Here is a 26,646-nt window from a genome sequence, read left to right as displayed (position 1 = left end):
AACCAACAACTAATAATAAATCATAACATGTACACCATATTATAAGAAAATAAAAACAATAAGAAACAACATAAAAAACAAACAATGCACACAATCACATTATCGCACATGAGACACAAGATATCTAGTGGAAACACTTCCGGGAGAAAAATCACCCTTACTATTTTTGCGCTACTCTGGAACTTCTATTAATAAAATAATTTCTTTTACATAGATGACTAACTCCCATTAATCAGAAGACTTGGCCTAATACACAATCAGTTGTCCCCCATCAGCCAAGAGACTTGATTCTACTGACCAGTTTGGAAGACTATGTTCTCATATGGATCTACAGATGGACTACCATCTGTTGAAAGCCACCAAGATCAACGATCCTAACTCGACTCTGATTGAACTATCCAACTCTGGTTGGATGGAGAAACTATTCCTTTTACTAAAGCTTCGAAATCACTGCTCCAATCTCATGAATTCACTACTCCTCTACTCTATGCAGACCTTGTCTCATAAATTTTCAGACTAGATCCAAGACTTCTCTACTCAACTTGATGTAGCTCTGTAATATAATCTCTAGCAAAAAGACACCATCAATAAATAAAATAAAACACCACAAAAAGCATGCTCTCAAGATCTAGCAAATAGTGGCACAAATGCAACCATCAATATACAATCATCTAGCATCATAAACTCTACTCCATATCCTCCAAATAAACTTTGCTACAACAGCCATGAATCTGATTTGAAAATTGATGCTTTGCTTCAGAATTTTTCTACAACACTTTCATTTTCACACCTACATAATGTATCTCTATTGTTAACTAGGTCTAAAGCATTCCTTCTTTATGTAGCCTTCACTCACTCACTCTCACATAGAACCAACCATCACTCAGCTATAAAGTGAAGAATATAAAACATGTAGGGTGAATTTCACTTTTGTATTGGGATAAAGAGTGCACAAAGTTTACAAAATCCAACCATAATCATCACTACATGTGCACTAAAGGTGTTCACTCCCACTGTAGGACTTACTTGACTAGTTTCGACCTTAACCAATTAATATAGAAGCTTCTGGGAATATACAAGTTGAAATACTTTTGATGTGCATGAGGAATCCAGAGAAACGTTTGCAAGGAAAATCAACCGCATGCAAACAACTGGTTGATCCTAGATGCAACCGCACACACAGACTTCTCTCCATGCAATTGGAGCCTTTCAACTTCACACACAAGCCTACATGGGTGTGGTTGGGGTAGAGCATAATGAAAAACATAAAATAACTTACCAGGACCTCTACCTCATGTTGGATCACCTTCTCTAGAATCTGAACTCACCCCAAAACCTCTTCTAAGTCTTGTTACACCTTTGTAAATAGGCCAAACGTGTCTCCCAACTGCCACTATCAACTTGACCTAGAAGCCAACGAACAAGGATTGGATTGTCTTCCAACAAGTCCTCTACTCTCCTCAAGCACCTACACAAGCTACAACATGTTTGTAACACATTGAATCTCATCTACAACATCATCATAAGGTCAACACACCACTGCAACAATTCATGAACAATACCATAACCATGATGACCTAACCTTGCATAGTCCTCAACATGTCAATACCACTAACACATGATCAATCACCAATCATTGCCATCATCATACATCATCAAAATGTTGACGTCAAGGGTTGACACCATCAATGCCAACCCAACCAACTGCAACGATACTACAAGGAATGCATCAACACATCAACTAGGCTACACAGGGTTGACATCAATGCCAACATAAGCTAGTTACCATCATGAAGCCAACCCCAACATCATCTAGTTCTAACCATGAATACCATAATGTCAACAATCTCCCCCATGGCATTGATGGAAACCATACACAAACTCTAGACCATCATTGTCTATCACTACCCCTTTGACATGAATGGAATTGGGCCAAAACCATTTGATAGGTAGTAAGAACATGAGTACAAACGCTGAAGCATATAACCTCCATTTGGCTGAAAAATGATGCACATCAACAAGCATCCATGTCTCTCACATTAGTAGAAACAAACAACATATATAACCAATTAACATTCAGAGCAACATGAACAACAACCTCTACCAGCAACAACAATATGAAAGAAACAAATAAGAAACATCAATGATCAGCATCATAATGATCAACAACATGAAACATTGTGCACATAAAGCACCAACCAACACTCTCCATAGAAGAAACACATGTCAACAATCGACAACCATCTCTAAATGTCAACATGAGGCCAAGAACCCCAATAGCCAAAGCATAGCATGACGTGCACTATGAACACCTCCAAGCAGATCGCAATGCCAACAATGTATGTCTGAAGCAATAAGAGCAAATAATATTCTCCCCTTGAACATATGCCATCTCCAAAATCAACTCCAACGTGTATGAACTGCTTTTTTGCATACATTGCTTCCTTTCCTGTAAGAAAGAAGCATAAGGAGGACATAGACTCTACATGACCATGACTATATGACATATACATTACAATTGCAGGGATGTAGCAACTACATAATACCTCATACGTGAATCACATATGACCTCATGACTCTTTCTCTAATTCACTAGATGACCCAATGATAAAATCAATACAAGTACATAGCTCCATAAGCAATTACATGAATTTATCAATGAAGTACATAGTTGCTATAATCATCTCCTATAGAACAATGACTTAAATACATGATTATTACATCAACATTAGCCCGTACATGTGGCTGCATTAAGACTCCATGACACTCCTCCATAACATTCCTATCAACATAATGACTCAAAAAACTAATGAATGGACCCTTTACCAACATAAAATGATGGATCAATGACAAATGCATGGTTGTAATAAACTGAATATAACAACCCATACAAGGTTGATCCATGTCTCAAGTCATGGTATACATGTCATTTCCACAATGTTCTCATGCTAGGGTGGTTGAAAGATGATCCATACATGTTGAAACAAGGTTGATATACATGTTTTTTTCCACTCGTACACAATAAATACATCAATTGCAAAAATACTAAGTGAAAATAAATATAAACATAAATAAAAATGCTTGGATACATAGCTCCCCCTAAGAATGATATACCTCAAATGAAGTGATTCAACTAATCTGAAAATACATGGAATAACTGGATCAAAACTCATTGCTGCTAAAACTCCTCAAGCTCCCAATGCTTCCCATGAAATAATTCTAGTCTCACACATACTGCTATAGTCAAGTAGATCTAACATGCAAGAATGGATTGCAGTAGGGGTTGGTATATTCTACTATGAATCAAATGAGGAAGAGCACTACCTTGGTCTCATCTTTCTACTTACTCTTCCCTGCAACATGTACACATTATCTAGTATCTTGATTGCCTTAGCAATCACTCTCTTTGATCCTTTTTTCCAAATTATGAAACTTTTGGAGTTGAAAATCACTTCCTTACCCCCATCAAAAATTTGGATCATGCTCAAGATATTATGCTTTAGGCCTTCAATGAGCCACACATCATCTTAATTGGTCCTCTTCCCACTAATATTGGCTTTACTACTTCCCAACACTCTTATTGATTCATTACCTTCAAACACAACATGACCACTCTTAGTTCTATTGAGAAAAATATTTTTTCTTCTATCTCTTGACATATGGTGTGAGAATATACTATCAGTATACCACACGTCATCCTCATCACATGAACAATGTGCAATGCCACATTTTCCTAGCTACTCCTCCTTCTTCTCCCACGTGTTCTTTGGTTGGTTCCTTAGTTGTTCATTCTCCTTTGTTTGTTGCTTTTGAACAAATTTCCTCAACGATCTAGGCATCTTGCAATCCTTAGCCATGTGCCCAAAGTTGTGACATATATAACACTCTATGTGACCAAGATATGAAGCCAAAGGATCTGATCTTTTGCTACTCATGTCAGACCTCCATCTCCTATTTATAAATATGCAATTAATGGCCTTGTGGATGAACATGTTACATGTAAAACAGCATCCATTAAATGAACTTGTATACATGAAAATGGATCCTCTTGTTGGTTGATCAAATTGTTGCATAGGTGTATAATTTCCCTTCCTATAAGTGGTAGCAACATGTCTAAAATTTTGGCAATTGAAGAACTCAACCTCATCCATCATGGGGTCAAGAGAGTTTTGTTTTCTCCTTTGAAATCTGATACCATCAATAATAGGAGCAATAGATCTTCTAGAAGTGAACTCTCCTCTTAGTTTTCTTCTTTGTTGTTGCTGGTGGATCTATTTTCTCTCTCCTTTCTTTTTGTTATTGTTGGTCACATTATTTGTTGAAAGATTCTTTGGTTTTTCTTTATTATTCTTTCCTGCATGCAAGATTGTATCTCCCATTTGAAGATTGCTTCCAAATTTTCTCATTGATATGGTGCTTTTCACTTTATCTAGCTATTGATATTTTTCTTCAAGTGGCTTCCTTAATTTGTCAATTACACCTTCAAGTGCTTCAACATAATCCTTCCTATATTTTTTCTTGCTACAATTTAATTCTTCCATTTTTTTTATTCTTACGATTGTGTCCTCAACTATGGTGATCTCCTCCTTGAGATCCTTTTCCTTTTAATCACAGATCTATAATTTCTTCTCATGCTCTTTGCATGCATCAATTAGTCCACCAATTTCACTAGAAATCTCTTCAAAAACAACTAATGCAAATTCATATTTAGCCTTAAGAAGCATATAACTACGAGCATCATTTTCTCCACTAACCAGATTTGAACTATTATCACCACTACTATAAAAAATATAACTCAAAAGTAAATCATTGCAGCTTAAACCTTCAAATATATTGTCTTCTTACACATATGGTTCAAATGGAGCTCCCTTCTTCATGGATCTCCTATTTTTCTTCATTTTTATACTCTTATCAACCTCTTCATCATTGTTGATGCAATTTTCCCTATATAACATATGAAATCTATCCCAAACCTCTTTGGCAGGTTTTTAAATCTCCAACTCTATCTAAGTTTTCATTATGGATATTTTTGAAAATAATTCACCTTGCTTGAGAATTTTTCTTCAAATGTTAAAGCCATAAGAGGATAATTTATATTTCACACTTTATTGCCATACCTTGATATTTGGAGCAGTAAGAACAAGTATTCCTTGTGAAGCCATTGTAAAAAAAAAAAAAAAAAAAATTCTACCAACAAACCCCAAATCTGCTCTCTAGTGATCAAGTTGCAACCAAGATCCTTGTTTGATACCAATGTTGGAAACCTTTGAGTACTACTGAGAGGTGGGTGAATCAGTATTGTGACTTTTTATCAATTTTATCACTTTAAAACTTCTTTACCGAATCACACATATATTAACCAGCAACTAATAACAAATCATAACATGTGAACCATATGAACAGAAACTAAAAACCATTAGCAACAAGATAAAAAATAAATAATGCACAAAATCACATCATCACACATGAGACACAAGATATCTGGTGGAAACCCTTCCAGGAGAAAAACCATCCTTACTGTTGTTGCAATGTTCTGAATATTTTATTAAGAAAATAATGTATTGTACATAAATAACTTACTTCCATCAGTCGAGAGACTCGACCTCATACACAATCAGCTCACTCCCATCAACTAGGAGACTCAATTCTATTGATCAAATCGAAAGACTATGTTCTCACACAGATCTATGGACTGCCATTCGCTAAAATCCACCACGATCAATGATTCTCGCCCAACTCTGATTGGATGGAGAAACTATTCATTTCGCTGAAGCTTCAAAATCATTGCTCCACTCTCATGAAGTCACTACTCCTATACTCTATGCGGACCTTGTTTCATATATTTTCAGACTAAATCCAATACTTCTTTGCTCATCTTGATTCAACTCTGTGATACGATCTCCAATAGCAAGACACCATTAATAAATCAAATAAAACACCAACAAAAACATACTCTAAAGCTCTAGGAAATAGTGGCACAAATGCAACCATCAATATACAATCATCCAAATAAACATTTTTACAACAACCACAAATCTGATTTGAAAATTGATGCTCTTGTTCAAAATTCTGCTACAAAGTTGTCATTTGCACACCTACACAATGTATCTCTGCTCTCAACTAGGTCTGAAGCATTCCTTCTCTATGTATCCTTCACTCACTCACTCTCACATAGAACCAACCATAAATCAGCTTCAATTGAATAATATGAAACATGTAGTGAAATTTTCACTTTTGGACTTGGATCAAGAGTGCACAAAGTTGACGAAATCCAACCATAGTCATCACTACTTATGCACTAAAGGTGTTTTCACCCACTAGAGGAATTACTTGACTAATTTAAACCTTAACCAGTTAATATAGAAGCTTTTGGGAATATACAAGTTGAAATACATCAGATGTGCATGAGGAATTTGAACATTTTTTCACAAGGAAGCTCAACCGCATGCTCAAAACTAGCTAATCATGGCTGCAACCACAAACACAGAATTATTTCCATGCGATTGGAGCCTTTCAACTGCACACACATGCTTGCATCAGTGCGTTGGGGCAGAGCATAATGAAAAACATAAAAACCTCTTACCAGAACCTCTGCATCTTGTTGGATCACCTTCTCCAGCATCTAAAATCACCTCTAAACCTCTTCTATGTCCTATGAAACCTCCACAAATAGGCCACACATGTCTCCCATGTGCCACTATCAAGTTGACCTAGAATCCAACAAACAAGGATTAACTTGTCTTCCAACAAGTCCTCTACTTTCCTCAAGCACCTGCACAAGCTACAACACCTCTATTACAGACTAAATCACATCTCCAACATCATCATAAGGTCAACACACCATTGCAACAAGTCATGAATAGGAACAAAAGCATGATGACCTAATATTCCATAGTCCTCAACATGTCAATACCACTAACACATGAGCAATCACTGCCATCATTCTACATCATCAAAAGGCTAACATCAAGGGTTGACATCATCAATGCCAACTCAACCAACTGCATGTTAAAATTATGCAAATGCTGTCAAATTCCACTTTGGACTGCTCACATGATGGAGATAATAATTTCATTTAATTCCTCTTTTCTAGAGGACCAAAATCAACCTAAAGATCACCTCGCTTGGATAAGAAGAAGTTGGTTTTTGAATTTATGAATCCACTCATGTATATTAGGTCAAGTCAGCCCTATGCATATGTACAATTGGACAAGTTGGCCTCAACATTAAGTGGACCCTCATGTAAGCCTATAGATATAAGAGATGTTAAGCTCATTTTGATACATTGATAAAGCCATCTTCTCATCTCTTCTATTGTATTGGTTTGCATAGGTCTAGCAGAGAAAGTCCACACAAGGGTCTGAAACTACAGGGTTGAAGCTCGCACAAATCTAGGGTTTATGTTTCTTGGTTTTTGGGTCGTAACTAAGAATTATCGACCCTTGGACGCATGCACAGAGTGGTCAAGGGTGCATCTGGGAAACCTCATACACTCGCGCAGTAGCCTGAAGGTAGTGTCTAGGGTTTCTAAAGCAGATTAGGAAGTCTAGTCCCCGAACGCACACATAAACTAGTCAAGGCTGCGTCTGAGAAGACTCAGATGCCTGCACAGTAGCCTAAAGGTTGTGTCTGGGGGTTTGAGGTAGATCTGAGTGTTTTCTTCCCCATACGCACGTCTACAGTTCACTAGGGAGCATCCAGGACTGCCATAGTTGCTCACAAAGCTCCTCCTCCATGCGTCCGAGACTAAATGATGAAACTTCAATACTATGAAGATTCCACTTAGTGATAGTAGTGTTTAGTAGTAGGTTATAGATAGGGAGAGTACATTACAGTCCTCAGAATCAGGGTCTTGAATACAAGCATATTTAGGTTCATGGATGTTCTAGTTGTTGTGAAGATATGGATCATTGTGCTCTCCTTTGTTGAATCATTTGATGACAACCTATAATAGGAAGAATTTGCAAGGGTTTTCCCCATAGTGGGTTTTACCCTGGTCTCCGACCAATCCTGGTGTCTCTATGTGTGCATGCTTTTCTTCTATTATTCCTTTATGTTCCGTTGCATTGATGATAATGATGTTTTTCTTTCTAAATAGTTTCATATGTTGATGAATAATGATGTAAATATGAATAATGTCATGATGTTAACGGGTTAACTTAATGTGTTAATGAAGAAATTTAATTATCAAATAAAATAACAATATAGCCCTAAGAAAAATTAACATGGTATCAGAGTTGGATTGAAGAAAATCCATGGAAATCACCCTGATGATGACACCATTGATGAAAGCCAAAAGAGGATGGTGGAGACCTAAAAGAATTCCAGGGTTTTAAGAAAACCTTAGGCATCTTGATTATTAGTGTTTTATAAGGATAGGGTTTTGAGATAGAGAATGGTTTACGGAATAGATATGAGATATGAAACCTAGCATGGTCAATGTGAAGATGCTCAAGCACTTGTGAAAGATTTGATGAAGCCCTAGATGGGATAGTCCCTAGGAGGATTGGTTGGTTAATTAAAGGCAACATTGGTATGTGGACAATGGACATCGATGGCTCTTGAAGGATGGATAGGATCACCTATCATTTAAGATAGGTATTTCTTGACCTATGATGCTTCTTACTTTTGTTTAGACTTGTATATAGATGTTTCTAACCTTAGTGATGAGTTGTGATGAGTGGATCTTTTTTAGGATCATTTGAAATGTTGGAAGGATGGCTAGAGCTAGAAAACGCAAAGAGGCACTATATTAACATGTGACACAAACTAAATATGTCTAGTGAGAAGGTGCACATGTATTTGAATGCCACAAGGTATGCATGGCATGTTACAGTGAATGGCTAGGTAAGCCATACGGTATGATGAGAATGTCTATGACTCATGAAAATGATTTGGATTTATGTTTCCTATAATGAAATGGTGCACCTAGTATTGAATTTTTTATCTTCTTGAAATGTTGATCTTTGATCTTTATGGTATACTCGATGTTTGGCTAACATATATCTATTGGATATCTTGATCTCATAAAGAAGGCTAGTACCGTGAAGATGATACTCTTCATACTTTTCATGCATTTCACATAGAAGGATAGATCATTGACTCTTTATAATGCTTGTGATGAACATGATGAAAGTATGAGAAAAAGAGTTGAAACTCTTGTTGTTTTGATAAAGTTTTATTGAATGACCTTACTTGATCATATTGATAATGATAAGCATGGTAACCTTGATGATAGAGGTATAACTATGAGGTTGATATTCTATATTTTCTTACTAACTACGGCCATGTCTTGATGTGATGGGTAACTATGGAATATGATAAAATTGATTGTCCTAACTTGATGGATTAACTTGATATTGTTACATCTGTCTAATACCCTAATCACTTGACTCTAATCACCTGATGAAGGATTGATGTCATGATGTTGATGACCATGATGGATATATGTTTGATTTTATGATCTAATGGATCTATTATTGCATGACTCTAGTATAGATAGGTTGATGACTTGAAAGAATATAAATGAAATGGATTCCCATTCAGGGGGATAATCACCTCAATATTCTTACTCATATTACCATTTGAATTATATGTATATTTTGTACTATTGAAGTATGATTTATGGGTATCTGACATTGTTGACCGCCAACGGAGGTATGAACCAAGGTAATATGGTTTTATCCCGCTCAAAGCCTCCTTCGCATGGAAGAAATGCTACAGGTGCAACTATAGGCTCCCAGTCGCACGAATGCAAGCTCAAGGGTGAAACCAAGGCACTAAAGATAAGTTTTGGGCTGGGCCGACCACAGTCGCTTGCATATCATCTTGAAGAGTGTGACTATGGGTCCCAGTCACATAGAGGAAGGCATATGGGTGTGACTATGACTGAAGATCATAGAAAAATGAAGTTTTGTGCATGAAATGAGATGTTCACCTGGAGGATGTCAGTTATACAAATGTGTAGAAGATAATAGAAATATCTTAGAGCATGGAAGTTTGAATGTTTATTGTAATATGAATATTTAGACAGAACTTAATCATTACAAGTGACCGGGATACATATATGTCACTATGTTTAAAGGTTGTATTACAAGATTGTGACATGATTTGGCTGATTAATATAGATGAGCAGTGTTAAGAGTTCTAACATTACGTATATTGGTATTTGATAATGGTTTTGTATTTACCTTCTCATTCTTAGCACATTGGTTGAAGTATTGACAGGTGTATGCTTGGAACCCGCATGATCTATCCTTGGTATATGCATTTCCATGTAGTAATAGAAATGACTTGTATTATGATCATGAAAATGACTTAATGAAGTTTGATATTGTGTGATAATAAATTACGTCAAGACTTGATATGAGGTCTACTTATCACCTGGTCTAAAGAACTTGATACTGTGATATGATGATTTTGATATTAATTATGATCTACATTTGTTATGAAAAGATGAGAAAGTTGGTTTGATAAAGTGTTATGGTTGTAGAGAGCATTACATGAAGCAAGCTCCCCGATCCAAATATGTCCGCATTGATTGTTATGTAGTGAAGCTAGGATGATGTGTTGATCCAAACCTCTACTTTAGAAATGTTCCAAGATATGACTTTGGTTATGGTTTTATATACTGATGGCCTACTCTTGACAGGTGATGAGCCTCTGATGATCTATGTAAGAGGGAGATGGATTCTAAATATTGAAATAAGAAATCATGGCATGATGAATCGATTTCTGAAATTGGTAAAAGATAATATGTATTGTGAAGCTATTGAAGAAGTATTGGAAAGAGGAAATGAAAATCCTTGGACACTCTATTTAAAACTGACATTTGATTGAAGCATTTTGAACATCATTCTACGTATATACCAAGTTGATTAATGATTGATCCGCTTCTTACAAATTGAGTTTTCACCAAGAATCCTTCAAGATATTTGCATGAGATGATCTATTCTTGATCTAAGATATTATTTATATGACATGTGACTAAATGGATGTATTGTTGATATTTGAGATTATTGTTGATGAGCACATTTGGATGTTGATTTAGTATGAGATCTTCCATGATACCTTAGATGAGAGATCCATAGCATGACCAAGCATGAGTACGATGTCGCTAGCATGGATAGCTATGAGGCAAGATGAAGAAGCTCCTTAGAGAGTTGTCTGAGCATGATTTGGATATGACATGGATACATTGCGATGAAAAAGAGTGGGATCTAATTGGAAGGAAATCCCACATATATAGTTGGGACCGAGATACTATCATTTATTGACACAGTTGATCCAACTGAATCTCTAGACACCAGTGGCACGGAAAGGCTCAAAATTAAAAGTGGCAGAAAGGTGACTAACTTGACGTCAGATCGAAATGCTCATCACCCTGATTCCAACGGTGTGAACGACACTCCAATCCGAGTCCGGATGAAGAAGATATATGCAGTCAAAGTTGGGTTGACTTTTTGATGGTTAGACAAGATTAATGAAGGCACAATTTAGACTTTTCGGATGGATGGAATTTGGCCAACTTCATCCAGATTCCAGGTGCATTGTTGTCTGTTTAAAATGACGCCTTCAGTCCAAAATAGAATTTTCAAAATTGAACATTTTGTTTCAAAAAAATAACAAAAGAAACATATATATATATATATATATATATATATAAAGGGGTGGCAGGCCACCAACCCCGCCACGCTAACCCGTACGATCAAACAATAAATATTGGTGGAGGGGCGGGCCAAGACCCCCAACCCCTCCCATGGAACCACAATCGAAAAATAGGGTGGGCGACCATGACCCCACCACCCCACAACTCATACCAAACAAACGTACGCTATGGATATTGGGTGGTGGGACGACCCTTGGGGCATGGACCCAACCATGCCAAGGAAAGTCAGCGAATAGCAACAGACTGGCGAGAGGTAGGTACAGTGGGGGGCCCGCCCAAGGCGAGCCCAACCCAACCACTATTTAATTTTGGTTTATGGTGTATAAAAAAAGGAGGAGGTGGGGTTTGACCTCCCAACCTCCTCCCTCATAACCAGATCCCTAACCAACTCAGCCAACCACCTATTTGGGAAAATCAACTAGAAATTTTTTATTTAAACGCAGCTTATCAATGCGCCCAGTATGGGGGAGGTGTGCATGCAGTTCGAGGCAACATTTTGTAGGAGGGCCGAATTTTCACTTTGCCAGATTTTGACAAATTTTATATAGTTTCAACACTTCTCGATGCCACGAATGTAATGACATTGTCCATTTCTCCATCATAATTCTGCATTTTTCAGCCATTTTTCAGTATGGAGATGGAACCATGACTGATGTAGAAATAGGGAGTGGAACCATGATCCTTGAAATTTTCCCAGGAGGTAATTTTTCTCCATGTCGGAATATAGTCAAGTTTACAGTCATTTTTCATGGTTTTCCGTAGGGATCACAATGGCAAAGTTAGATTCACCTTTTGAGTTGCAGATTCCCAGTCCACCCATGGAGCAGAATCTTTGAGGAATCTAGGGGGAATCTAAAAGATTCCTTGAGCCCCAAATTCTCAATTTCTCAAAATTTAAAAGATCGATAGTCGATTTTGCACTATTTGATGCCACAAATTTGATAGTGTGTTCAAATTTTTCATTTTCTCATTCTATTTTTCAACCACTTTTCTAAGTGCAGTGCATGTGTCAGCATTCATGTGCGAGTAGCCATTCCCATGTGATTGATGCTGTGAGATTGATGGCACGAACAACTTCAGCAGTTTGACATATGCTTGTTAAGATGGCCCTGGATGTGAGGTATATGCAGTGTGTACATGTACTTCTTTTGCCATGCATTGTGCTTCATAAATCCCTGTTTTGATGTTTGATGTGGGATCTTGTTTTTTTACTTGTTTTCATGATTCCTACTTGATGTGATGCAGAATCATCTGTATGATGTACTTGTTGTCATGATTCATCATGATTTTTTTGAGATTCCTTTGTTTTATGTTGATGTCATACTCATGTTGTCGTCATGTATGTTTTCATTGAGGTCCCTTTTATGCCATGTTGGCGGGATGCTCATCATGCATGAGTTTATATCATACTGATAGGAGTCCTTTTTTACTGAGAGTTCCTGTAGCGGAACATCTCTTGGAGCCACTCCTGCGTGAGGGCATTTTACTTGTATGATAGCCACATCACCTCTTATGTACATCATCACTATTGACAACACTTAATGCAGCGGCCTACACCACCTTGACATCGGGGCCAGGAGACGTAGTCCCTCCTAGATGAACTCTGTTATCAACGACTTAGGTTTTCATGTGTTGATGATTGTCATGTTCCTCTTATTTACAACATGCAGATGTATTCATTTATGTTCTTTTAAAAATCAAATTTAACACATCACAAAAGTAAAAGGTATTGGAAGGTTCCTTTTGTCACACCCGAACCTGGATCAAGTGGTATCAGAGCGGTCTTTGCATGGATGTGAATTGCAGCGTGAACAATGGAACATGCAGCGATAGAGGATGAAAAAGTGATGTACGAGACCATGCTCAAAATTTCCAAAAGGTTGGAAATAATGTATGAAACTCTACAGAAAGAGACAAATGAAAAGGAGCGATTGCAGCTTCAATTGCAAGCCACGAAAGAGGCTCTAGAAGAACTAGAGCACAACAAACAAAATCTTCAAACAGAGGATGTTGAATTGAAGATGTGTCTACATGAAGAGAAATATGAAAAATAGAGTTTGCTAAAACAGCTACAAGAAAAGGACGAGGCCTTGGAAAGGCTACAACATGACCTATGTGAGGTAAAATGTAATTCTCTGAATTCATGTGTGTCCTGATGATGATTTCATTGTTTTTGAAAATCATACCACAAGAATTTTCTCCAAACTATTGAAGAAAATGGGGTATGAAGGAAAATTCTTTGGCGTTAATGGCCAAGGCATTGTCAACCCCATGAAAGTGGAGGAATTACCCCATCAGATACGACTTGGGTATGTCAGAAAGGAATTTGTGGAATGCGTTATGACAACTAGCGAACTACCAACAAAAAATGATGAGAAGCCCTCATCAATTCTTTCCAAATTGACAGAGGAGGTAAGAGATGTTTATTTCCTTTCGGTTTCATCTTCACATAGTATGATTTTGTTGGAGATTTGGAGATCCCAATTACAGGGGCAAACATGACGCTCCTTACAAGGATGAGGCACGAGGAGGAAGAAAACCTTGGTGTTAATAACCAAGGCATAACTCAACCATTCAATGTTGTGCAGAGACCTCAATTTGTAGGCTCGAGATACACTAAAGGAGAATGCTCGAAGGTGTCAGATTCATCTAAGACATCGTCGAAATTGTCGAGGAAAGAGAATGATGGGAAAACATCCCCATCATCCCATGGCAGTTTTCATTGCAGGGAAAGAGCTGAGACAAACTCTCATCGCCACACTTACACTAGAGACGACAAGGAAAGGTATAACCACTCTTGATGTTTGAATGTTAATTTCAATTGTAATCATGTCATTAATGATGAACATAAAACATGGCATCGAAAAAAATGTACCTTTTGTGGATTACATAACCATACATTTTCTAAGTGTTGGAAAAGAATAGTAGTATAAAAAAAGAAAGGCCTGAAATACCCTCTCAATAGTAGGTAAATAAACATGTTAAGCAGATCTAGAGGAAGAAAACCTATTGCAGTCATTGTGATAGAAGTGGCCATCAAAGAGCCACTTGTTGGAGGCTCCATCCAGAGCAGCACCTTAAAGACAAAGTTTTGGTGCATGAACCAAGTGAAACAATTGCTCGACAAGAAAAACCACCAAAAGGAGGTGACCCATTCACCTTGATAAGTGAAAAATGGTTTCTAGATATGTTAGCATTTCATGGTCGTACTTTTGTAAATCATTTGTTGCATTTTAAAATATAAAAGGGATGATGTGTTTTCCATCACTTGTCAAAACAATAGTGTTTGGCCTTATGTTTGTAAATCATGTGTTGTAGTGATGATGAGTTTTTCCATCACTTGTTAAAGTAACAATGATATGTTGGTCTTGTTTTCGTAGTTGGGGTGTGTTGGGTCCCTAAAATACTAGTGATTACCCCATTACTATTGTAGTTGTATCCCTTATTAATATTTTTGTGCCCCTATTGTCCCCATATTGTTATTACTGTGCCCCATAGAATCCCTCTATTGTTATTTTTGTGGCTTTATATTATTATTGTTAGGTCGGCTGGGTTATATTGTGACTCCTTAGAGTCCTATATATAGAAAGGAGGTTTTGTCATTTGAATCATACAAGAATTGTTCATTTATGTAATGTAAAGGAGGTTTCCCCCTTGAAGAGGTGAAATTCTAAGGCATCGATCTATCTTTTCTATCTTTTTCTTGAGCTGGTTCATAACATTTGGTATTAGAGCTTTGGATTCTAGGGTTTCGCTGCTCCAAACAAGTCATCGTGGAATTTGCACTATAACTTCTTTTTTGTGATGTTTCAGAAGCTAAAAACAAAACCCATTTGAGAAGACATCGTGCTGAATCTTGGATCTGAATTTCAGATCTTTTTGTGCTACATTTTCAGAGATATGATCTGAGGAAGTTGGTCTTTTTGCAGACTCCTGAATTACATTCCAAACAGGTGACCTGGGGAAAATCATCATAACTTTCTCTCTGAGCATCGGATTGAAATTTTGTAAGAAGGTATATAAATAGGACGAATTTAGTTTCTTTTGTATCTTTTTTAGAGCCAAAGGTCGAAACAGGGACACGTGGCACGTCGTACAAGTTCGCTCTACTGAACTAGTCTATAATCAGGTCACTGTGGGAGATTTGACATAACTCTTCCTTGGAGAATCCAATTGGGATCAGACTGGTGGCATTGGAAAGAGGAGACAAAGGGCTACTACAGGTTGCAATGTCAGAATTGGATGATCTGAAATTACAGAGAGACATTAGAGGCAATATAGAGCTCCTATAAAGTGAAAAAAGGTGTGTAGATTTTTTTAAACTTTTGCTTAAGCTTGGTTTGAAAAATTATTTTGAAGGAATTCAAAGGACATAGTAGAGCATTGTTATCTATAACTGATGCCCCGAGGAAAGAAAATGCAAATACCTAGTAAGCAACTTGAAAGCCCTAGCATGACTCATGAAGAAGAGGAAGAAATGCTACATGATATATCAAAATTACAAGACCAAGTGCAACAAATTTCACTCTCACAAAAGCTAACAGAAGCTAAGATAAATGGCGTGGAATCTAAGATAAAGGGTGTGGAAGCTAAGATTGATGATTTGAAGATAGATTTGAAGACAGATTTGAAGAGAGACATGGTAGATTTGAAGACAGATTTGACAAATTTTCTACAAGAAATACTTACTAATGGTGAAAAGGTAGTAAAGGAAATTGATGATGCTAACAAAAGAAATGTTAATCATGATTTCATAGACTCTAATGTGGGATCGAAGACCCACCATATTCCAAAAATTGATATGAGGAAGTTTGATGGCAAGGATCCCCCAACATGGATATTACAGATGGAGCAATTTTTCGATCTCAATAATGTGCAAAACACACAAAAGGTACGTATTGCAACTTTATATTTGGAACCAAATCAGTTTGTATGGTATCAATGGCTTTGCTCTCGTAAACAAATTATCACTTGGGAAATTTTTATGGAAGAATTGACAGCACATTATGAGGATACAAAAAGCAACACTTTTTTTAGCCAATTGATAAGTCTCAAGCAAAAGGGTTCAATAATGGAGCACATTGAGGAGTTCCAAAAATTGAACATAAGGGTAAAAGATATTCCAGAGGAGCATAGGATTGATGTGTTCATAGAGACTTTAAAGGATAATATCCAACATGATGTTCACCTTTGGGAACTTGATTCATTAGAGAAGGCATTCAGGTTATCAAGAAAAATGGAAAGCAAAATTATCGCAACCAGGAAGCATACCACTCACAACTATAAAGATGGAAGTGTTGTTGCCCCTAGTCTTCCACAACCTATAAGGTTGACACCACAACAATTGGAAGAAAAAAGAGCAAAAGGGCTTTGTTACAGTTGTGATAGCAAATACACTAAAGGTCATAAGTGTGCTGAGAAGAAATTATTCTACATAGATTGTGAAGAGGAAGAAGAAAAGGAGCAAGAAAGGTCAAAAGAAGAGGATATACTCTAGGAACAAAGCCTAGAGAAAGAAGAAATGAATCCAACCATATCTTGTAATGCGTTGGCGGGAATTACCACTCCTCAAACCATCAAGATAGAAGGACAAATCAAGAAGAAAAAGGTAATAGTGTTTATTGATTCAGGAAGTACCCACAATTTTATTCATTGTAAGGTAGCAAAAGAATTGAATTGCTTCTTATATCCAGCACCAAAGTGTTAAGTGATGGTTACAAATGGAGGAACAATAAATTTCTTAGGAAAGTGCCATAATATCAAGCTATCCATGGGAGAATATGTATTGACTAGCCCAATGCTTTCCATTCCAATGGGAGGTGTTGATGTTGTACTAGGAGTCCAATGGCTACAATCCTTGGGTACAATAGCTTTTAATTTTCAAGAACTTTTCATGAAATTTTCTGTGGAAGGAAAGGAAGTTGAATTAAGGGGTATTGCAGGGAAACTAGGAAAGATAATCAGCTCTAACGGTATGACAAAGCTTCTAAAAAAAGGAACAAATAGGTGTAATTGCACAATTATGTTCGCTAGATGTTTCCACATTGGAATCATTTATTTCTCCGGATCTCCAAAAATTCTTGGACAATCATTCCAAGGTATTTGAGACTCCCAAAGGTCTCCCACCTATTCGTGATCATGATCATGCTATTCATCTAATTCTAGGAAGTGTTCCTCCAAACATCAGGCCGTACAGATATCCCTATGCCCAAAAGAGTGAAATTGAATGTATGGTTGCAGAAATGCTAGAGGCTAGTATAATTCAACCAAGTCAATGTTCTTTCTCTGATCCAGTAGTATTGGTGCACAAGAAGGATGGATCATGGCGCATGTGTCTGGATTATAGGGAGCTCAACAAGCTCACTATTAAAGATAAGTTTCCCATTCCTATCATTGATTAATTACTGGATGAATTGCGTGGATTAATTTACTTCACCAAGTTGGATCTTCGTTCAGGATATCATCAAATCAGAATGAAGACTGAAGACATTCTGAAAACAGCATTTAGAACTCATGAGGGTCATTATGAATTTTTTTCATGCCTTTTGGCCTTACCAATGCACCTTCAACATTTCAAGGTTTGATGAATTCAATTTTCAAACCATTCCTTAGAAAATTTGTGTTAGTATTTTTTGATGATATACTAATCTACAGCAAGTCTTGGAAGGATCATGTTGAACATGTTGACAGGATGCTACAACTATTGGAAGAGAAACAATTATATGCAAAAATATCCAAATGTTTCTTTGGAGTACAAGAGGTGGAATATCTAGGTCATATTGTATCTCATGAAGGAGTTAAGGTAGACCCTAGCAAAATTAAAGCCATTAAGGAATGGAAAATCCCCACATCCATAAAGCATTTGCGAGGATTTCTCGGGTTGACAGGGTATTATCACAAGTTTTTTAGGAATTATGGGAGAATAGCAGCACCTCTAACAACATTATTGAAGAAAGATGCATTTTCATGGACTCCAGCAGCAACAAAGGCCTTCGAACATCTTAAAGAGGCAATGTGCCAAGCACCGGTCTTAGCTACACCGAACTTCACAAAAACCTTTATTGTGGAATGTGATGCTTCAGTAAATGGAATTGGTGCTGTTTTAATGCAAGATGAAAGACCCATTGCTTTTGAAAGTCGTCCAATCAAGGGAAATTTTTTACACAAAGCTATTTATGAGAAGGAAATGTTGGCAATACTCCATGCACTTAAGAAATGGCGACCCTACCTAATGGGAAGACACTTCAAGGTAAAAATAGATCATGATAGCCTTAAATACTTTTTAGAACAAAGATTATCCTCTTAAGAGCAACAAAAGTGGGTCACAAAGATGTTGGGTTATGACTTTGAAATCATCAGCAAAAAAGGGAAGCAAAATGTGGTGGCAGATGCACTCTTAAGAAAGGATGAGGATGTGGAAGCATTGTTGTGCGCCATTTCTATTATCCAACCAGATTGCATAAACGAAGCAAGGGAGGAATGGAAGAATGACGAAGAAGTGTAGGCACTTATTTGAAAGTAACAACAAGATTCTAGTATGTCTAATACATTTAGTTGGAAAAATGATTCGTTATGGTACAAAGAACGCTTATACCTCTGTAAGAATTCCTAGCTAAAACAAAAGATTCTTATGGAATTGCACACTTCTCCCTTAGGAGGGCACTCAATATTTTTAAAAACTTACCACAGGGTTAAGAAGGAATTTTTTTGGGATGGCCTTAAATCAGATATTCAAAATTTGTGGCGGAATGTTTGGTTTGCCAACAAAATAAAGTTGAAACAATTAAGACACCGGGTCTATTACAACCTTTATCCATTCCAAGCCAACGTTGGGAGGAGGTTTCAATGGATTTTATCACAGGTTTACCCAAGTGGAGGGCTCCAGTATTGTAGCAATAATGTTGCAACTCCTAAGGCTCCCTTCTTTACTTTTATCAACCCGGTAGTTCGTAACAAACTTGGAAGCGACGGTGCTATATGCACAAGTACTAGCTCTTGTCGCAAGCTGTCACTTGATTAGCTGGCACAAGTCCACTAGGAGCTTAAGCCAACTTCTATGAGCTCTTAGAAGAAGCTTTTAACTGTGATGGATGAAAACTAACTCAATCAGAGGCTAATCTACTTGCAGAAAGAAGTTGAAAGCTAGAAAGGAACACAAACCCTAACAAACCCTAGTTTTACCGATTAACCCTACTGGTGCAAGTAAAAGGATGAAAGCTACAAAAATGGATGCCATTGACTTTTAGAAAGGTAAAATGCATGTGACTAAGCTACTTCTGAAGATAAATATGAAGAAAACATCTTTTTTTCATTTTTGAGTAATTTGTCAGAATTATTTTGCATGTTCTTTAACTGTTTTTTACTGTGCAGAGGTTGATTGGTGAAAGGAAATGGAGTAGGCACTTGCATGAGGTTGGGGAGGTTAGAAGAGGGCCTAAGGGGTTACTAGCACCCTTCCAAAGAGTTTCCCAGTGCTCGGATCTCAAGAAACCACTTTCGTGAGCTTCTACAAGAAGTCTGTAGGGGTTCTAAAGGATGTTCTGTGGCTTCTACAGGATGTTCCGAAAGGGGATTTTAGAGGGTTGATGGTGGAACAAAGATGTAGAAGTGGGTATGGAGGTTGGATGATGATGTGGAGGGGTCCAAGACCTAGCGAACGAAGCAGGTGAGTGATAAGGATGGCTGGATTTGTTCAAGGAGGGGTAGAGCAATGTTGCACAAAAATATGGAAATTAGGTCAAAGTGAGGGAACGTAGCAAATGTGAGGCAAGAATCAGAGTTGGAGGACGAAGCAGGTGGTATTGATGGAGTAGGGGTAGGAAAAGAGGTATCACAGGCACTTTGCAAGTTATTTTCTAAACTATTCAATAAAAGACTCGGAAAACCAAAGACCTAGCTACTTTAACCTAATCTGAACTGAATATCAACAAAGAAAATGAACAGAAGTTTATTGGCAATAGAATCATGTGAAATAGCTATGCAAACTAAGCAATCATGGACCTGAACATGTAACCACAACTAGTATCAACTTCCACAAATGAGAATCTAACACTAACAATTGCATGATGAAGCAAAGACAATGTTTTTGGTGGCAGCAAGGATGACTTAGTCCCAGCGCATGATCCCACGGAGGGAGAGGTGAGATCAGGGGTGCTTGATAGCCTTTTTCTGAAGATCTTCTCTATTATCAACCTATCAAACCAATCTGAAAATGAAAAACTTTTTTAATCATCAACAATGACCTAGGTAACCAAGCAATACTTTAATCTACTTAACAGAAATTATTTGATAAAGACATCAACAACACATAGCAGTACACAAAGGAAGCCTTGGCACTTGGGTTGGGCCCAACCCCAAGAGCTACAGGCTCCTAAGAAAAAGCTCAAAACTAGTGCCAAATGAAACTACTTTCCATTACTCAAAAATAACCATGCCACAGAAAAAGTTGTACAGCAGAAGCTACAAAATGAGCTAAGAAACTAGCAGCACTATAGTGCAGAATAAAACTATTCAAAAAGTAACCTACGAAGGCTGGAAGCCTTCCTATTTGTGCACCATGAGGACCTCCAACAATCCTCCTTGATTTGAGGGGCTTGGCTACCCAAACTGCTAGTACTCAATTCCTTCATAAAAACTGCTCGGCTGCCCTTGGGAATCAACGTTGGTGGGCTGCTGAACTCCGAGCTGATGGTGGAGAAATCAAGGAAGAGGCCATTTAGTGTAGGAGGCACCCTTCCTATGAATCCTCAGCCTTTCCCTCTTTCATTCGGCTGTCAAATGGCTCGTAAATGCTTGTACTTGGTCCAAAAGTTGTCCAAAAGTCTGCAATAAACACGTATTAGTACTCATGGTCAAGTGACTATCCTCATTCGTTCAATCAACATAAATATACTCAAAATCATGCATAAACTATGAAGAATGGTGGATTAATGGAGAATAATAGGCAAAATGAGCCCAATAAGTTACCCATTTTTGGGGCTCATCACCAACTCTGAGGGAAATAGTGTCATCATGGTGGTAGTTGATAGACTTACCAAGTATGCACACTTTTGTGCATTATCACATCCATTTAAATCCAGTATAGTTTCTTCTGCATTTATGGAAACAATTCAAAAGCTACATGGAAACCCAAAGATTATTGTAAGTGACAGAGATCCCATTTTCACTGGAAATTTTTGGACAGAATTATTTTCTTGTCTTGGTACTCAGTTAGCTCATAGCTCATCTTATCATCCTCAATCTAATGGGAAAACTGAGATAGTAAAGGAATGTTTGGAAGGATATCTTCGTTGCTTTGTATCTGATAAACACACACAATGGGTCAAATGGTAGCCTCTAGCTGAATGGTGGTATAACACTTCCTTCCATACAGCAACAAAAATGACCCCATTTATGGCACTTTATGGATATCAGCCACCATCCATCACATCATATTTAAGAGAAAATTCTAAGGTTCAAGCAGTGGAACATCACATTGAACATCAACAACAAGTCCTCCAACTCTTAAAGGATAACCTCGTGTTGGCACAGAATAGAATGAAACAATAGGCAGATCAACATCGCAGCGAAATAATTTTTGATGTAGGTGATTGGGTATTGCTATGGCTACAACCATATAAGCAAATGTCCCTCAAGCAAGCTAAGAAGGATAATAAATTATCACCAAAGTATTATGGTCCATACAAGGTGTTGCAAAAGATTGGTACTATGGCATACAAATTGGAGCTTCCTACAGCTTCTCGATTGCACCCAGTTTTCCATGTTTCATGTTTAAAGAAGGTTATAGGTGATAAGCTCCCAGTTCAAACAATATTGCCAAAACTTGACGAGGAAGGAAAAACTATATTGGAACCAGAAGCAGTCACAGAAACAAGAAATCGACAACTACGAAATCGATCAATTTCGGAGTATCTTATCAAGTGGAAGAACTTATCCGCTGAAGATTGCACATGGGAGGATGAGAATTTTATACAGAAGCATCCAGAACTACTCAAGCGTTGAGGACAACACTTTTTTGAAGGAGAGGGGCATGTTGGGTCCTTATAATACTAGTGATTACCCCATTACTATTGTAGTTGTATCCCTTATTAATATTTTTGTGCCCCTATTGTCCCCATATTCTTATTATTGTGCCCCATAGAATCCCTCTATTGTTATTTTTGTGGCTTTATATTATTATTGTTAGGTCGGCTGGGTTATATTATGACTCCTTAGACTCCTATATATAGAAAGGAGGTTTTTTCATTTGAATCATCCAAGAATTGTTCATTTATGTAATGTAAAGGAGGTTGCCCCCTCGAAGAGACTGAATTCTAAGGTGTGGATCTATCTTTTCTATCTTTTTCTTGAGTTGGTTCATAACAGGGTGTTGCGTCCATCTTGTTGTAAACTTGACCACCAAGTATGTGTTATAAACTTGTGGCAAGTGTGGGATGCTTGGGTCATTAGTTGGTCATGAAAGTTGGGCATGTAATTTGCGAAACAATGTACTACAAGTTGTAGAAGTAGTAGGTGTCGGCTCGTCGCTTAAGGCTCTGAAGAACAAAGGTGAAGGAGATGGAAGCGAGACCCTCAGGACACTTTTGATGCAGACAAGGTACAAAAAAGTTGTAGATCTTTTTCATGCTTTTGGAGGACAAAAATCTCCTCAGTAGGGAGGATTGATCCAGGTGGATCTCCAGACACCAGTGGCATTGAAAAGACTCAAAATTAAAAGTGGCAGAAAGGTGATAAACTTGACATCAGATCGAAGTGCTCATCGCCCTGATTCCAATGGTGTGAACGACACTCCAATCCGAGTTCGGATGAAGAAGATAGAGGCAGTCAAAGTTGGGTTGATTTTTTGATGACTAGACAGGATTAATGAAGGAAAAATTTACAGTTTTCTGGCAGACGGAATCTAGCCAACTCCAGCTAGATTCCAGGTGAAATCGTTGCCTATTTAAAATGACCCCTTCAGTCCAAAAGCAAATTTTCAAAATTGCACATTTTGTTTAAAAAAAAATGAAAAAACAATATATATATATATATATATATATATATATATATATATATATATATATAAGGGGTGGCGAGCCACCAACCCCACCACCCCAACCCGTACCATCAAACAGTAAATATTGGTGGAGGGGTGGGCCACCACCCTCGGCCCCTCCCACAGAACCACAACCCAAAAACGAGGTGGTTGACCATGACCCCGCCACCCCACAACACATACCAAACAAACGTACGCTATGGATAGTGGGTGGTGGGCTAGCCCTTGGGGCACGGACCGAACCACACCAAGGAAAGTCACCAAACATCAACGGACCAGCGGGAGGTAGGTACGGTGGGCGGGCCACCCAAGGCAGGCCTAACCCAACCACTATTTACTTTTGGTTTGTGGTGTATAAAAAAAGGAGGAGGCGGGGTTTGACCTCCCGACCTCCTCCCTCATAACCGGATCCCTAACCAACTCAGCCAACCACCTATTTTGGAAAATCCACTAGAAAATTTTTATTTAAATGCAACTTATCAGTGCGCCCAGTATGGGGTGAGCTGTGCATGTAGTTCGAGGCAGCATTTTGCAGGAGGGACGAATTTTCACTTTGTCAAATTTTGACAAATTTTATATGGTTTCAGTGCTTCTCGACGCCACGAACGCAATGGTGCTATCCATTTCTCCATCAAATTTCTGCATTTTTCTGCCATTTTTCAGTATGGAGGTGGAACCATCACTACTGTAGAAACAGGGAGCGGAACCATGATCCTTGAAATTTTCCTAAGGAGGTAATTTTTCTCCATGTCGGAATATAGTCAAGTTTACAGTCATTTTTCATGGTTTACCACAGGGATCGCAATGATGAGGTCAAATTCACCTTTTGAGTTGCAGATTTCCAGTCCACCCATGGAGAAGAATCTTTGAGGAATCTAGGGGGAATCTAAAAGATTCCTTGAGCCCCAGATTCTCAATTTCTCAGAATTTAGAAATTTGATAGTAGATTTTGCACTATTTGATGCCACAAATATGATGGTGTGTTAAGATTTTTTATTTTCTCATTCTATTCTTCAGCCACTTTTCTAAGTGGAGTGCAGGTTTCAGCATTCATGTGTGAGCAACCATTCCCATGTGATTGATATCGTGAGATTGATGGGATGAATAGCTTCAGCAGTTTGACATCCACTTCTTTAGATGGCCCTAGATGTGAGTATATGCAGTGTGTACATGTACTTCTTTTTCCATGCATTGTGCTACAAAGTTCCTTATTTTGATGTTTGATGTGGGATCTTGTTTCTTACTTGCTTTCATGATTCCTACTTGATGTGATGCATAATCATTTATATGATGTAATTGTTGTCATGATTCGTCATGATTTGTTTGAGATCCCTTTGTTGTATGTTGATGGGATACTCATGTTGTCGTCATGTATGTTTGCATTGAGGTCCCTTTTATGCCATGTTGGTGGGATTCTCATCATGCATGAGTTTATGTCATACTAATAGGAGTCCTTTTTGACTAAGAGTTCCTGTAGCGGAACTTCTCTTGGAGCCACTCCTGCATGAGGAAATTTTCCTTGTATGATAGCGACATCACATATTATGTACATCATCACTATTGACAGCACTTAATGCAGAAACCTACACCATCTTGACAGCGAGGCCTAGAGACGTAGTCCAACATGGATGAACTCCGTTATCAACAGCTTAGGTTTTCATGTGTTGATGATTGTCATGTTCCTCTTCTTTACAACATGAAGATGTATTCATTTATGTTCTTTTAGAAATGAAATTTAACACATCACAAAAGTAAAAGGTCTTGGAAGGGTCCTTTTGTCACACCCGGACCTAGATCAACAGTGCGGCTATATGAGAGAAGGCTTGGATTTTGTTTGACACCTCCTTGAGAGGGAGGATTATTATCATATCCTTTTGTGATTTATATGATTATTTATGTTCTAACATGGTATTTGATTTGATATCTTGTATGAACAGGAGACAACTACTATTGATACATGATGATTACCTTATACAAGTATGATAAGATCAAAGTTGATCGAGGACACTATGCCAAGCTCTTCCTCCCTTGTCTGAGCTCCCAGGGTATGGAGTTGAGATAGAGGGATCCTGTGGTTGAGGGAACACTATAAAATAGCGTATCACACCTATCTATTACCCATAGGGTTGGAGTAGTAGCTCACCCTATCTTGGTCTTTACAGAGTATACCCTAGTTGGCCTCATACCCACAAGTTGGGCTTGTTGGGATTATCCCTCCCCGTCTGGCCAACGGTTGAGGAGGCTTGGGGGCATGAGATCCTTAACTTTGGTAAGTTAGGTATCTTGCCCAAGCTAGTATTATGATGCAGTTGTTATAACACATGACTATTGAGGGTCATTGATGGGAAGATTGGTAGGCAATAGGATGGGTTGAATATTAGCTCACCCATATCATCTATTGCTCAATATGGGGTCATAGTAGTAGCTCCCCCATGAGATTATTGTTTGAATAGTAGCTCCCTAATGTGGTTCCAGGTTGAGATATGCTCCGTGATGATATGATCTTCAATGACGATATGGGTAGTATCCCATTGACAGATATTATTTCGAGTAGTAGCCCATTGATAATATTCTGGGTAGTAGCTCATTGACAGATATTTCCGGTAGTAGCTCGTTAACAGATATTCCAGGTAGTAGCCCACTGACAGATATTCCAAGTAGTAGCCCTCTAATAGAGATTGTGTTGTATCCTTATGGATAGAGGGTGGTAGCTTAAGATCCCCTTCGGTAACAAATTCTTCTTCTTTTAGATTCGAGAATATTCAACATATGAGTAGGAACAATCAAGATATAAGAAGTAATAATAAATATATTTAAATTGATGATTCTAGATGATGAGATACTTGAGATGGGACACATGATGACAGGAAGTCATGTTGATTGATGGAAAGATATTGGAAGGTGGAATTCTCCCTAGTTGAGAGAGGGTGTTAAAATTATGAAA

The sequence above is a fragment of the Pinus tabuliformis genome, chromosome 4_1 (genome assembly GCF_031772625.1).
Source record: "Pinus tabuliformis cultivar Carrire ecotype Pingquan chromosome 4_1, CPIR1, whole genome shotgun sequence".
Taxonomy (NCBI): Eukaryota; Viridiplantae; Streptophyta; class Pinopsida; order Pinales; family Pinaceae; genus Pinus; species Pinus tabuliformis.
This window is presented reverse-complemented; position numbering follows the sequence as displayed.